General features: G+C 38.5%; 1 long non-coding RNA gene across 2 annotated transcripts in view; it reads left to right on the forward strand.

Moving 5' to 3' along the window:
• LOC147616979 (uncharacterized) overlaps nucleotides 1–14,679 on the forward strand; it is a 129,517-nt gene that overhangs the window by 18,371 nt on the left and 96,467 nt on the right. The window contains exons 2-3 of one of the 2 annotated variants that reach the window (XR_015262317.1): nucleotides 7,647–7,766; nucleotides 8,072–8,178. The exons of the other annotated variant lie outside the window; for it this stretch is intronic. This is a non-coding gene — a long non-coding RNA (uncharacterized LOC147616979). The remainder of the gene's footprint in view (nucleotides 1–7,646; nucleotides 7,767–8,071; nucleotides 8,179–14,679) is intronic. 2 annotated transcript variants of the gene reach the window in all.

Below are 14,679 nucleotides of genomic sequence, written 5' to 3' on the forward strand. Positions count from 1 at the left end.
GATCTATCTTTAAAATTTTCAAATCCCTATGCACATACACGTGATCTAATGTCCAATCATGCACCAATTTGCATTCCCTCATGAAGGATCTCCCCAATATTATGTCATATGAGCTAGGTTGGCGCAGGAAGTTTATTACCACAAATGTATGATGGGAGCGAAACGTAAAGAGTTTGAGTTTCACGTTCTCCAAAAGTCCAATGGGTCTTGAAGTTCTTCCATCAGCCATTTTAACGATTAGAATTTCCCTTTTTAGATTGGGTTTTTCCCAGTTCTCCCACCAACAATGTTTTGTGATGATGCTGACCCATGCCCCACCATCCAGGATAGCCACTGCTCGCCATGATGAATCAAGATTGTAGCATTTGTGTCGTCGCTTTTGTAATAATGTCCCAGTTGATTAACTGGTATCTTAATGACTTGGGTTTTCCCTGTGTGTCTTAGGGTTCTTTTTTGCCAGAGGTGGCAGAACCTCCTTTATAGTATCAGCTAGTTTTAGTCCACCTTCTACCCATTCCTTTATGTATGTCCGTAGGGTTGGTGAACTGCGTAACAATTGCCCCAATGGCATTTGCACACAGGCATGGATAGTACATTTGCGAGACTTCCTATGTCTCTAGGTTCTCTAGTGATTGAGGGTTCTCCCCAAGTGTGTGTCTCGTATTCATCCATAGGGAAGGAATGGATGGACTCACCCGACGCATTTTCCTCAAACATTCTGGACATTGTGTTTGCTTGAGATCCCTCTTCTGTTTCTTCTAGAATTGGAGTAGGTACGACGAATTCCCTTTCCCTTGTTGGCTTGTTTCATGGATACATTGTATCCCTGACCCGGTTAGCTATTAACTTGGCTTCATGAAGCTGTTGACATTCTTCTACTAAGGCCCTAGCGTCTTCGAGATTTCTTATCTCCTCATTGGCATTGGGGTACTCATCGACTCTTTTAGGAGTTGATGGTCACTCCCTTTGCTCCTCTAGGTTCGGCTCTTTGTGGTTGATCCCTTGATCCTCTTCTTCTCTTGATAAGGTGGATCCGGGTGTCGATCGTATCTTCTTTGGATCCATGTTGGATTGTGACCCTTGTGCCACCCTTACCCACTTTTAGGCTAGTTTTGGAAATGGTCGCATTTACTCGGTTCTTCCCCTTGTCTCCCAAGGCTCATGTTAGGACATTGAGTGATGTGATATTTCCAGGCTGTACACGCATGGTTCTTTGGATGGTGGCCTGATTTAGAAAGTGAAAGCCAAACCACTTGCATGATATGGACAATCCTTGATCAAATGCTCAATACCACATTTAGTACAAGTAAGTACTAGCATGTCATTGGGCGAAGCAGTCACTTGTTGGGGTTGGTGTGTGTATTAACCACATTCTTGTTTGGGCACTCAGCAATTTGATGCAGCCCTCCGTAGCCAAAACATTGTAGCGGTCCTCTCCTCCTGTTTGAGTTCATGTCCTTACCCTTCCATTGTACCGTGGTTTGAAACACAGGTACTAAAGTGTTATTCTGTAGAACATAGAATTCTGGTGTGACCTCTACAGCTTCTTTATAGTACTCTCCACTAAGTTCTACTTCACGTACCATATCAATATCTTCAAATGGCTCTTCAATCAATACTTGATTGATTTTAGCCTGTGGTGGTTGTGGTGGTAGAACAAGTGGTGTTAGAGGTGAAGTGTCTTGTACCCGGAACATCCCCCTAGGTAAATAAGAAAAGTTGGGTTGTCTTGCAGGAGGCTGCAATGATTTGTCCAAGTGGTGCGCTGGTAAAGCCAAGGGAGCTCTAGGTGCCAGCAGTTGTGCAATAGTTTGGAACCTTAGATATCTGCACATTGAAGTGTCATGATTCTCTAATTTTACACAGTGTGCACAATAGAGCAATGGCCTTGCTCTTAATTGTGGACATTTGGTGGTAGTGTGATTCAATCTGCACATAGAGCACCACACCAATTCCCTCCGGGGGTTAAAGATGGTTATGCCCATGCACAGATGTTTCTCTTCCCTCCTTTACCTTCAATTTCTCTAGTATTGCATTATTGAGCTCGTCCATATTCATGTTTCTGACTTGCTTGCTCCGAGTTTCAATCTCTTGTTGGTGACTCGAAACACACGAAGTCGCTGAAGATATTCTGACATCTTCCGACTGCGGCAAGTCAAGCATATTATCTTCATATTTAATTGCCAGTTTGCAACATGCATCTAGAGTGACTGGTCTCGGCTAGTACAAGATAATCATGCATCTTGTGGTCTCTAACCCCTCTTCGGAAGCAAGGCAATAACTGATAACCTCTCCTGTAGTTTGCACCTTGAATTTAAGTGCTTAAGTCAAGACACATAGTCTCTTCAATTCCATTTCCTTTTGTTTGATATTGTGCAGCTGTGCCACAAGGCTCCATCTGTCACCACTTTTGGCAAAGTTGGGCACAAACACATTCTTGAGTTGTGTGAAGTTAACCTTATCCTCAGGTTTGAGGGTTCGGAACCACTGATGCGCTTTCCCTTCCAGGGTCAGTGAGAAAGCATGAATCATTGTCACATCACTGACAGGCCCGAAGGTTTCGCATGTGGATTCAAAAATCTCTACATGTTGGATAGGATCTCCGTCCCTAGAGAATTTTTGGACGAGTTTGGAAATGATGTGTGGCTTCATCTAGGAGGGTCAGGATTCTAGAGCAGTGCCTAGTTTCCTGACCATTCCTCAACCCATTTCTGCAGCCATATTCAATAAATCTGTCCTTGTTGTTGTATTAAGGTGTCAATGGTTGGATCTACCCTTGGTCTGTGAGGAATTGCTCCCCCCTACCTAGACCTAATCCTCTTCCTGTGTGTTGGCTCTTCTAGGTATCTCCGATCCATGGGATGGTCCTGCCACCACTGCACCTTGGAGTGGCTCATCATTAGAAGCCTCTATACGCCTTTGCAGAATTAAAAGTTCCATGTTTTGTAGGAACGTAGGATGATTGCTTAATGTCTTTTTTGGTGTGTACAGACAATCCTCCACTTCACCCGTTGCTCTTGCTAGATTATCCTCTTCTTCTAGGGTTACAAACCCTTCCTTAGCTCTAGGCTCTTCATTTATGGGTTCTAAGTTTGGATATTCTCCCTCACTTCTTCCCATGACTATCTCCAGCTCCTTACCCTATGATTGGAGTAGGTTTGAGCCTCCCATCTCCTTTTGTTCAGCTCTTGCCCTTCGAGTATCGAGCTCTTGGTTCCTTATTAAGCTCAACTCTCGTAGCTGTCATTCCACCTCGATCCTTTTTAGATCATCTAACTCTACTTCCTCTGAGGTGGAAAAGAATACTTGACCCGTCCAAGCCGCACTTTCCATGTCCCGTTTCATTCGGGGGGTGCCGGTGTTTCACAACCTTGAATTTCACGTTTGGATGGGCACTTCTTGCCTTGGACTAAGTCTAGTGCTGGTTGATGGACCCATGCCCAGAGATTGTGCTTCTTCTTCATGACTGGTTTTTGGAGACCAAAAAATCCCTCGGCGATATCAATGATACCACTGGATCTAGTTGGGGAGGGTGGTTTCTCCTCTTCCCCAAACCTAGAGTACCTTAGCCCTTCTTCCATGGACTCTTTCACTACTAGTTTCAACAGTGGCTAGGTTCCTTAAGACACTTAAGTGAGTGCTTTATTACTGAGTGACCTGAACCCACACTTTTTTGATAGGAAGTTCCTGGGTGATTTGATGCACTATCGTTAGATGTAAGATCGTCTCTGATGAGCTTTCCAGATCTTAAGTGCATGTATGTATGATTTGATAAGCTACTTTGATGTCCCAAATTAAGTTTTGATTAGATTTTGCCGATCTGTTTCTGAGGCCGTGAGATTGTAGAGCATAGTTCACGGCATGAAGTGTCAGAAAATAGTTCACATCATGAACGATTTTTTGCACTTTCGCGTGTTTAAAAAATTTTGTTCTTGGAATCAGAACTCCTCGTTACCTTGTTATGGGTGTCAATCTTTTCAAGACTTCCTTAGCCTTAACCCGACTATACCAAGCTCACGAGTTGGATTTGATTAAGTCATGAGATTGCAGGAAAAAGTTAACATCATGAAAAGATGAGGTTTCATGTTGTGAAAAATAATGGGTTCACATCGGAACAAAAAATGATTCATGCCGTGAAAGTTTCTAAAATGGTTCATGTCATGAACAAAAATAGTTCATGTCGTGATGAAGAGTTCTGAAATAGTTCACATCGTGAACAATTTTCTGTACTTTCACGATTCTTAATTTTGTTAGACCTCGTGGCATCAGGATAAGGTTACCTATTTTTGGTAAGGTAATCCCATGAATTGTGATGTTAACCACACGACGCTGATGTCGGGAGCGTTTCACGGTGTGAAGTTGCAGAAAACGGTTCACGACATGAACATTTTTCTGCAATTTCACGTGGAAACTTCCCGCGTCAACTAATGTGATTCTGGGTGCAAAATATTTATCCAACAGTTCCCAAATTGATTGTGCCACATCTAAGGAGTGGAATACAAGTTAAAGGCACAGTCAATGGCTCCTTATTTTTTAGATTTTTATGAAATTTTAAAAAAGAAGAAAAACAGAACACCAATCTGCTCATTCATGTTGATGCTTTCGGTGATGCAAATATCAAAATTAACTAGAAAAAACAGTGAAACTATGTTCTAAGACCACTCTACCACACATATACACAACAAACACCATCAATTTCACACGATTTTTTACTTCCACACAAATCTTATCCATTCATTTCCTACACAATGCACTACTAGAATGCAATGGCAAAATCTTATGTAATGGACACCTCCAAGAGGGAACTCAATGCATTCACCTTGTTAAAATATGCAAGTGAATGGGTGTGTGCAGGAACAAGTCCTTAGCAAGAGACTCTAAAAGGGAGTTTGTAATTAAGTGGGTAGCAGTAAAAAGGTGAGGGGAATCTACTACTGATGAGAGAATCAAGGGTAGCATTAGTGAATATATAGGGGTGTGGAAAGATTCTAGGAAAAGGTGCCCCCAGATATAGGGGAGGTGGCACAAATCAAGGAGAAATCAGTGGGATTAGATGCTTGGCATCTTGTGGATATAAAACCTATAAATTGCACTGATCCTGGGCTACCAAGTAAGAGGGAAACTTGGTATAGGGTCCAAGTGTGCTAGAGTTATTCACACTTGAGGGGAGGTGTTGAAATATGCAAGTGAATGGGTGTGTGCGGGAATAAACCCTTAGTAAGAGATTGTAAAATGGAGTTTGTAATTAAGCGGGTAACAATGAAAAGGTAAGAGGAATCTATTTATGAGGGAATCAAGGGTAGCATGAGTGAATATAGGGGTGTGGAAAGATTCTAGGAAAAGGTGCCCCCAGATATAGGGGAGGTGGCACAAATCAAGGAGAAATCAGTGGGATTAGATGCTTGGCATCTTGTGGATGTAAAACTTATAAATTGAGGCATTGGCCTAATGAGAAATTGCTGGTTTTTGAGTATCCATGCTTGCATTATCCTATTAGATTAATTGTTCACTAATATCATCTTAATCATCTACTTACTACTTGCTAATTATGTTGATTCTTGTGTTTGATCCACCATAGCCCACTCTTGCTTGCATTTCTAACTCACCTAAGGATGAGCAATAGAACACAACTGGCGTAGGGCACTTACCAATGTTTCAAACTTGAGTCCTCCAAACCTCCAAGCTCCAAGCTCACTGACTTCAAACCTCCAAGATCCACCTCTATGCTGTCACCGTAGAGTCGCTCACACCGTCGCATAAGGCAATCATTCTCTCTCACTCTTCCACACAAACATGAGTCATATCATACAAGCATAGAAGAGGCACAAATGCTAGAATGCTCTCTCTCAATCTCTCTCAAGATACAAAGAAGAGCTCTCAACACCACAAAGGGGGATTGTGTCTTTTCATATGAGAAAATTCCTTATATACATTTGGCCCTTATTCACACTTGGATGCCCAAAACTTACTTAACTAGGCCGTGGGTGGCCAATATCTCATAATGTACAACTTTTATAGTGCCTTTTCATGACACTTATTAATGTCCTCAATTGGAGGAGCATACTTGTTAATCCAAAATGGGATTAACACACTCATAAGATAACATTGGATCCCCAAAAAAATTAGCAAGTGCTAGCAATGTGTAAGAACAAATTGGATTCTCATTAATCTTAATATGCAGCTCATGGTTTTTGAATCTTGTGCTTACTCGATTTGCTAATCAACTCTCAATCCTTGCATACAATTTTAGCTAATACTTAGAGGAAGGGGTTCTATAGAATTTATGAACTCAAAGGAACTTTTTTGCATATAACATAAACCCTTTAAAACAAGTTACCCTTTAAAACAAGTTACATACATCTCTAAACTATTCTTTAAAAGCTATGTAGGTAGCATCTACAATATAACATAAATCCTTTAAAATTATAATCTACATACATCTTCAAAGTAACCTTTGAAAGCTATGTAGGTAGCTTCTATCAAAACACTCACTCTTTCTCACCATTCCTATGCTTGTAGGTTCATTTGCTTATCGTTTTGAACTCCAAACTTGTGCAAAACTTGCTCTCCTTTTGAAACTAAGCCACATTCATAATGATCAAGGTGCTTTCCCATCATTTTGCAATATAAACACAGATCTTTTGTCCTCTTTGCATATATTTTAACTTAGTGCAAGCCTAATATAAGTCACACTAGGATTGGTAAAATCATTCTCTTACTTTTTGGTATAAGATGAGCGTATACTGTATTGAGTTTTGTGTGTGTGTGTGTGTGTGTGTGTGTGAGAGAGAGAGAGAGAGAGAGAGAGAGAGAGAGAGAGGGAGGGAGAATTCAATTTCTAATAATATTGATGTATGAATATTAAGTATAAAAGTTTCACAATAAATTTTTTAATAACCAATTCATCATTTGTGGTTCAATTCTTCACATAGGTAATCCATTCTTTATATAGGAAACTTAATTACCTAGATAATAGCCCATATTTCTTGTTCATTCTCTATATAGGAAATTGAATTACCTAGATACTGGCCCACACTTCTTGTTCATTCTCTATATAGGAAATTGAATTACCTGGATACTGGCCCATATTTCCTATATAGAAAATTGAACTACCTAGATAGGAAATTGAATTGCCTAGATATTGGCCCATATTCTCTATATAGGAAATTGAATTTCCTAGATATTGGTCCATATTTCCTATATAGAAAATTGAATTACCTAGATATTAGCCTATATTTCCTAGATATGGAGATGGGGAATAAGATTACCTAGTTTTATATATAGGAAATTTCCATCTACATCACTAGGAAATCTCTCAAAATTTCCTATATAAGGTGAAGTTCACTATATAGGGAACCACCAAAAGTTCCTTGAGGAGGAGCAGGTAGCATATAATATCAATCTCAAAATCTAGAGAGTAGTCCAGTATATCAATCTCCAAATCTGCTACAACCCCACGGACATTGCATATTTGTTGTAATCTTAAGAGTATGTCTAAAAAGTTTACTTTACATAGTTTGATGGATCAGCCTGAGCACTATAATGTCTTGTCATTTGAAGCTTATAATCAAGCTATATGTGATCTTGGCAGAAGGCAACTCATGACCCCAACCCATCCATTCATCCCTATTAGCATTACATTGCAGATACTCAATTACTATCAAAAATTGGAGATACTCTACGACTTCATTAAGTTACGAAAGATACATTTACGAGTTCAAGGAGACAGGATTATTAATAGCTTGCCCAACCAAAAACACTTGAAGGTATGTTAATCAATCTTGTAAACGAGTTTTAGGTTCACTTACCACTTAATGATGGTGAAATGCACATAATCTTTCAACCAGATCTCTTCACTAAGGCATGTTTGAATGGATAATAGATATCATATCAAGCCCACAAAGCCTTAGAACGGTACTTCTTTAGGGGCATCGCCTTACATGCATATTTTGCTCCATATTAGCATATTTAAGTTAAAAAAGGAGCATATTTTGGTCCATAGTAGCATATTTAAGTTTAAAAGGAGAATAAAAAAACGGTGAAAAACGATAATTATTCTATGTTTTTGCAGATTTAAATGCATCGTTATTATTGATCTCTTGGCATCTCATGTATGTATGTTGGATCTCATCGTTGGTACCACGGAACATATTCCAACAACAACTGCAAGTATATCAGGTATCTGTGTGGCGACACAAACAACACCAGCCTTAGTAATCAGCCAACATTAATTTTAAGAAGTACATGCATCATCAAGGAGGTAAAGTGGAAAGAGGAAATACGGTCGTGTAGTAATTCCGAGTCAGTATCCCATAGATAGTGCCCAGAGCACCTCCAACAATTGCAGTTACAGACGAGCTGGCGGATAAGAGCATGCTTGCATCATTAAGTTGGCTTTCGGCTGCAAACTGCATCGCCCACTATCATTAGAAAACTGAACTAATTTATTCAGCTTCCTAACGATTTAGTAACTGAGTGGATGTATTGCAACCTAAAATCAAGCTGCTCATCATTAGTTTCTTACCTCTCGTCTCATTAAGTAAAGCGTAAACCTCAATTAGTTATTACCAGTGATCAATAGATGACGGCAGTACATTAATAATCTTACCAAAACTCCATAGAGGATTACAAACTGCGTCCAGCAGTCTGTAGCAGCGCAGATTATTCCCAGCATCATGGTGACCAGATGGCTGTTCCTTGTATTATAACAAATGACATCAAACAAAACGCCCATCCCCCCCACACACAAGGAGGAGGGGGAAATCGTATGCATAATACTCTTTCTTTCAAGTATAATGTCAAACACACATACACTCTATGTTGCATTTATCTAGCTCAACTAGTGTGGATATGAATGATACACCTGGATAATAGCTTTGCACTTATGTACTTGAAAATATCACCAATGTTGGTGATATTTTCAAGTACTTTTTCAACCACCGTGTGGTTCCGCATATCTCTATCTCTCTCGCGTGTTTCAACTTTTTCCTTATTAAGGCCCAAGATCACAACTTTCAACTTTCTCTTATTAAGCTAATTTAGGACCGCAACCACTAGTGCGGTGGTAGTACTAGGAAGTGGTTGGTCTCTCTTTTTAGAGGGATCCTAACCAGCATGGTGGTAGTATAGGATAAGTGGTCACCAGCGCGGTAGTTTAACTAGCACGGTGGTAGTATTGGATAAGTTATCACCAGTGCGGTGGTTGGTATCGGCAGACAAATCACACGATATTTAATTTAGGATAGTGGGTAGTCACCAATGCAGTGATATTTAATTTATCACTGCATTGGATAAGTTATCACCAGTGCGGTGGTTGGTATCGGCAGACAAATCACGCGATATTTAATTAAGCTAATTTAGGACCATAACCAGTGTAGTGGTAGTACTAGGAAGTGGTTGGTCTCTCTTTTTAGGGATCTTAACCAGCACGGTGGTAGTACATGATAAGTGGTCACCAGTGCGGTGGTTTAAACAGCACGGTGGTAGTATTGGATAAGTTATCACCAGCGCGATGGTTGGTATCGGCAGACAAATCACACGATATGAGAGTGGTACCAGCGTGGTGGTTGGTTGTGCATGATAACCATAGCACGGTGGTAGTATTGGATAAGTAATCACTAGCGCGGTTGTTGGTATCGCACTAATCACACGATGTTTCATTTGTAAGAGATGAATGCCATAAAAACATTTTCTATTTTTTAGGATAAGTAGAATTCTTTTTCCTTAGTCTCCAATACAACCCATGATGTGCTTATGCATTCCAAATCCATTTTGAACACAGTCTTGCCCTTCTTTCATCCAAGCACTTCTTGCAAATCCAACTTAATAGCTCTTACATGATGACAGTATACAAATGTAGGCTTACTCTTATGTAACAGAGTGTAATTGTGGCCTCTCTTGGATGTTTTTTGGTACCAAATACCTCGAACTACTACATCCCAATTGACAAATGTTTGGCCCCAATCATCGTTAAATACTTCCTCAATCTTGTGCTTGGGTTTGGTACACTGCAACACAAAGTATGGGTCGTCTTCCTCGTTTTCCCTAGAGGCAGCGGCGGATGATTGCAAAGTTATCCACCTCTTCCAGAGCATCAGTGAGGTCATCGAAGTCCTCTCCAATCAATGGTGCATCATCGTTTGTGACTCTCTCTTCACGCAGAGGAGAAACTTGAACTCGCACCTATGTCTTCACAATTGTAATGTCCTCATAATTTTCATGATCCCCTGTGATGCACGCACTATAGAAACAAGAAAGTTTTCTTGTTTTGAGCAAGAGGTGGTTGTTTGAGAAGCCCCATATGTTATGCAAACTGCGAATTCCTTTAATGGCCTCACAATCCAATCTATTTTTCCTTTGCACTTCGTTCACTTCCACTTCATGGAAGACTCTACGCACTACACTATTTCTCTGTATTTGTTTGTTGTATGTTGATTGCACCCCTGTGGAGAGGTTGACTGCAAGCAGGGATTTTATATTCACATGATCACAAGATTTTTTTTGTTAATAACACTTGTGAACATGTTATTCACATGTTCACATGTTTTCATGTTCTCAAAATAGCAGGTTACCAGTGACCTGGTAACCTGCCGAAGCCCGCCGGGCTTTTTGTTTTCCCGGCGGGCCCGCCGGGAAATTCCATTTTCTTGGCGGGAAAAAAAGTTTTAAAAAAATGGTCAAAATATATTCATGTTCACAGTCATTCCTACCATTTTTGGGCCTTCTGGACTCATTTATGATGTCAAAAGTTTAAAATTCTTTGTACAAAAAAAGTTATCTCTAAATTTATCACCTTAAGCTCGATTACCATCAATTAGATCTTATTATACTTCCAATTGAGTCTAATTGACATCAATTAATATCCAATTGAGTCCAATTGGTATCAATTAAGTCTAATTGGGTGTCAATTGATCGATTGGGCTCAATTGACATCAATTGACACCCCATTGGACTCAATTGGGCTTAATTGGACTTAATTGGATTCAATCAATTGACACCCAATTGGACACAACTGGGCTTAATTGGACTCAATTGACATCGATTAACACCCAATTGATGTCAATTGAGCTCAATTGACATCAATCCTAGTCAATTGATATCCAATTGATGCCAATTGTGCCGAATTGACACCAATTGCACTCAATTAGTACCCAATTGATGTCAATTGAGTCCTCAATTAACATCAATTAACACCCAATTGAGTCCAATTGACATCAACTAATACCCAATTGAGTCAAATTGATATCAATTAAGTATAATTGGGTGTCAATTAATCAATTCGACTCAACTGATATCAATTGACATCCAATTGGACTCAATTGACATCAATTGGGTGCCAATTGAGTCCAAGTGACACCCAATTGATATCAATTGCATCCAATTGGGCTTAATTGACATCAATTCACACCTAATTAATGTTATTCACACCCAATTGATGTCAATTGGGCTCAATTGACATCCAATTGATGTTAATTGGACTCAATTGACATCAATTAACACCCAATTGATGTCAATTGAGCTCAATTGACATCAACCGTAGTCAATTGACACCCCAATTGATGCCAATTGAGTCGAATTGAGCTTAATTGATATTAATTGCACTCAATTGGCACCCAATTGATATCAATTGAGTCCGATTAGACTCAATTAACATCAATTAATACCCAATTAAGTTTAATTGATATCAATTAATACCTAATTGAGTCAAATTGATATCAATTAAGTCTAATTGGATGTCAATTGATCAATTGGACTCAATTGGTACCAATTGACATCCAATTGGACTCAATTGACATCAATTGGGTGCCAATTGAGTCCAAGTGACACCCAATTGATATCCATTGCATCCAATTGGGCTCAATTGACATCAATTCACACCTAATTAATGTCAATTGAGTCCAATCACGTTCAATTCACACCCAATTGATGTCAATTGGGCTCAATTGACACCCAATTAACTCATCCCAATTGATATCAATTGAGTCTAATTCAAACCCAATTGAGTCTAATTACATCTAATTGGACTCAAGTGACATCAATTAACACCCAATTAATGTCAATTCAGCTCAATTGACATCAATCGTAGTTAATTGACACCCAATTGATGTTAATTGAGCCAAATTGGGCTTAATTGACATCAATTGTACTCAATTGGCACCCAATTGATGTCAATTGAGACTCAATTAACATCAATTAACATCCAATTGAGTTCAATTGACATCAATTAATACCCAATTGAGTCAAATTGATATCAATTAAGTCTAATTGGGTGTCAATTGATCAATTGGGCTCAATTGATATCAATTGACATCCAAGTGGACTCAATTGACATCAATTGGGTGCCAATTGAGTCCAATTGACACCAAATTGATATCAATTGCATCCAAGTGGGGTCAATTGACATCAATTCACACCTAATTGATGTTAATTGAGTCCAATTAGGTTCAATTTACACCCAATTGATGTGAATTGGGCTCAATTGACACCCAATTGATATCAATTTAGCTTAATTGATACCTAATTGATATTAATTAGACTCGATTGACATTAATTAACACCCAATTGATGCCAATTGAGCTCAATTGACATCAATTGTAGTCAATTGATACCCAATTGATGTCAATTAAGCTAAATTAGGCTTAATGGACATCAATTACACTCAATTAGCACCTAATTGATATCAATTGAGTCTAATTGAGCTCAATTAACATCAATTAGCATCCAATTGAGTCTAATTGATATTAATTAATACCTAATTGAGTCAAATTGATATCAATTAAGTCTAATTGGGTGTCAATTGATCAATTGGGCTCAATTGATATCAATTGACATCCACTTGGACTCAATTGACATCAATTGGGTGCCGATTGAGTCTAATTGACACCCAAGTGATATCAATTGCATCGAATTGGGCTCAATTGACATCAATTCACACCTAATTGATATCAATTGAGTCCAATTGATATTAATTGAGTCTAATTCACACCCAATTGAGTCCAATTGCATCTAATTGGACTCGATTGACATCAATAAACACCCAATTGATATCAATTAAACTCAATTAATATCAATAAACACCCAATTGATATCAATTGACTCTAATTGGGTTTAATTGACACCCAATTGATGTCAATTAAGTCCAAATAGATACAATTAGGCTCAATTGACACCTAACTGATGTCAATTGAGTCCAATTGGATTCAATTGAGTCCAATTGGGTTAAATTGGATGCAATTAGGCTTAATTGATGTCAATTGAATTAAATTGGATGCAATTTGCCTAATTGATGTCAATTGAGTTCAATTGGATGCAATTAGGCTCAATTGACACCTGATTGATGTCAATTGAGTTCAATTCATACCCAATTATTGTTAATTGTGTCCAATTGAGCTCAATTAACACCCAATTGATGTCAATTGGGCTCAATTAACATCAGTTAACACCCTTTTGAGTCCAATTGATGTCAATTGAGTCCAATTGGGTGTCAATTGATATCAATTGAGCCCAATTGATCAATTAATACCCAATTAGACTTAATTGATGTCAATTGGACTCAATTCATTCAATTTAGCATCAATTATAATCAATTGACACCCAATTGATATTAATTGACATCAATTAGGTGTTAATTGATGTCAATTGAGCCCATGTGACATCAATTGTGTGTCAATTGAATCCAATTGATGTCAATTGAGCCCAATTGACATCAATTGTGTGTCAATTGATACACAATTAGCTTCAATTGGGCTCAATTGACATCAATTGACACCCAATTGATGTCAATTAGGCTCCATTGATACCCAATTAGACTCAATTTGACTCAATTGACATCAATTAACACCCAATTAGACTCAATTTAGCTTAATTAAGTCTAATTGGACTCAATTAGACTCAATTTGGCTCAATTGATATCAATTGACACCCAATTATACTTAATTTGACTCAATTGACACCCAATTAGACTCAATTTTACTCAATTGACATCAATTGACACCCAATTGATGTGAACTGATGTGAATTGAGCTCAATTGCATCGAATTAGGCTCAATTGACATCAATTGATACCTAATTAATATCAATTGATGTGAATTGATGTCAATTGAGCTCAATTGCATGGAATTAGGTTTAACTGACACCCAATTAATATCAATTAAGTGCAATTGAGCCCAATTCAGCTCAGTTATAATCAATTGACACCCAATTGATGTCAGTTGCATCCAATTTGGCTCAATTGAAACCCAACTGATGTCAATTGAGTCCAATTGATGTTAATTGGCACCCAATTGATGTCAATAAGGTTCAATTGATGTTAATTGACCCCCAATTGATGTCATTTACGTCCAATTGAGCTCAATTGACACCCAAATTATCCAATTGAAGTCAATTAGACTTAATTGACTTCAATTATGTTAATTGATATCAATTAACACCCAATTGCTATCAATTGAGTCTAATTCGGCTCAATTGACACTCAATTTACATCCAATTGGGCGTGAATTGAGCTCAATTGTATCATATTAGGCTCAATTGACATCAATTGACACACAATCGATCACACAATTGAGTGCAATTGAGCCCAATTGATATCAATTGTGATCAATTGACACCCGATTGATGTTAATTGCATCCTATTGGGCTCAATTGAGCACAATAGGATGCAATTAACACCCAATTGAGTGT

This window comes from Cibotium barometz, chromosome 37 (genome assembly GCF_041138505.1).
Source record: "Cibotium barometz isolate CiBa-2024 chromosome 37, ASM4113850v1, whole genome shotgun sequence".
Classification (NCBI taxonomy): Eukaryota; Viridiplantae; Streptophyta; class Polypodiopsida; order Cyatheales; family Cibotiaceae; genus Cibotium; species Cibotium barometz.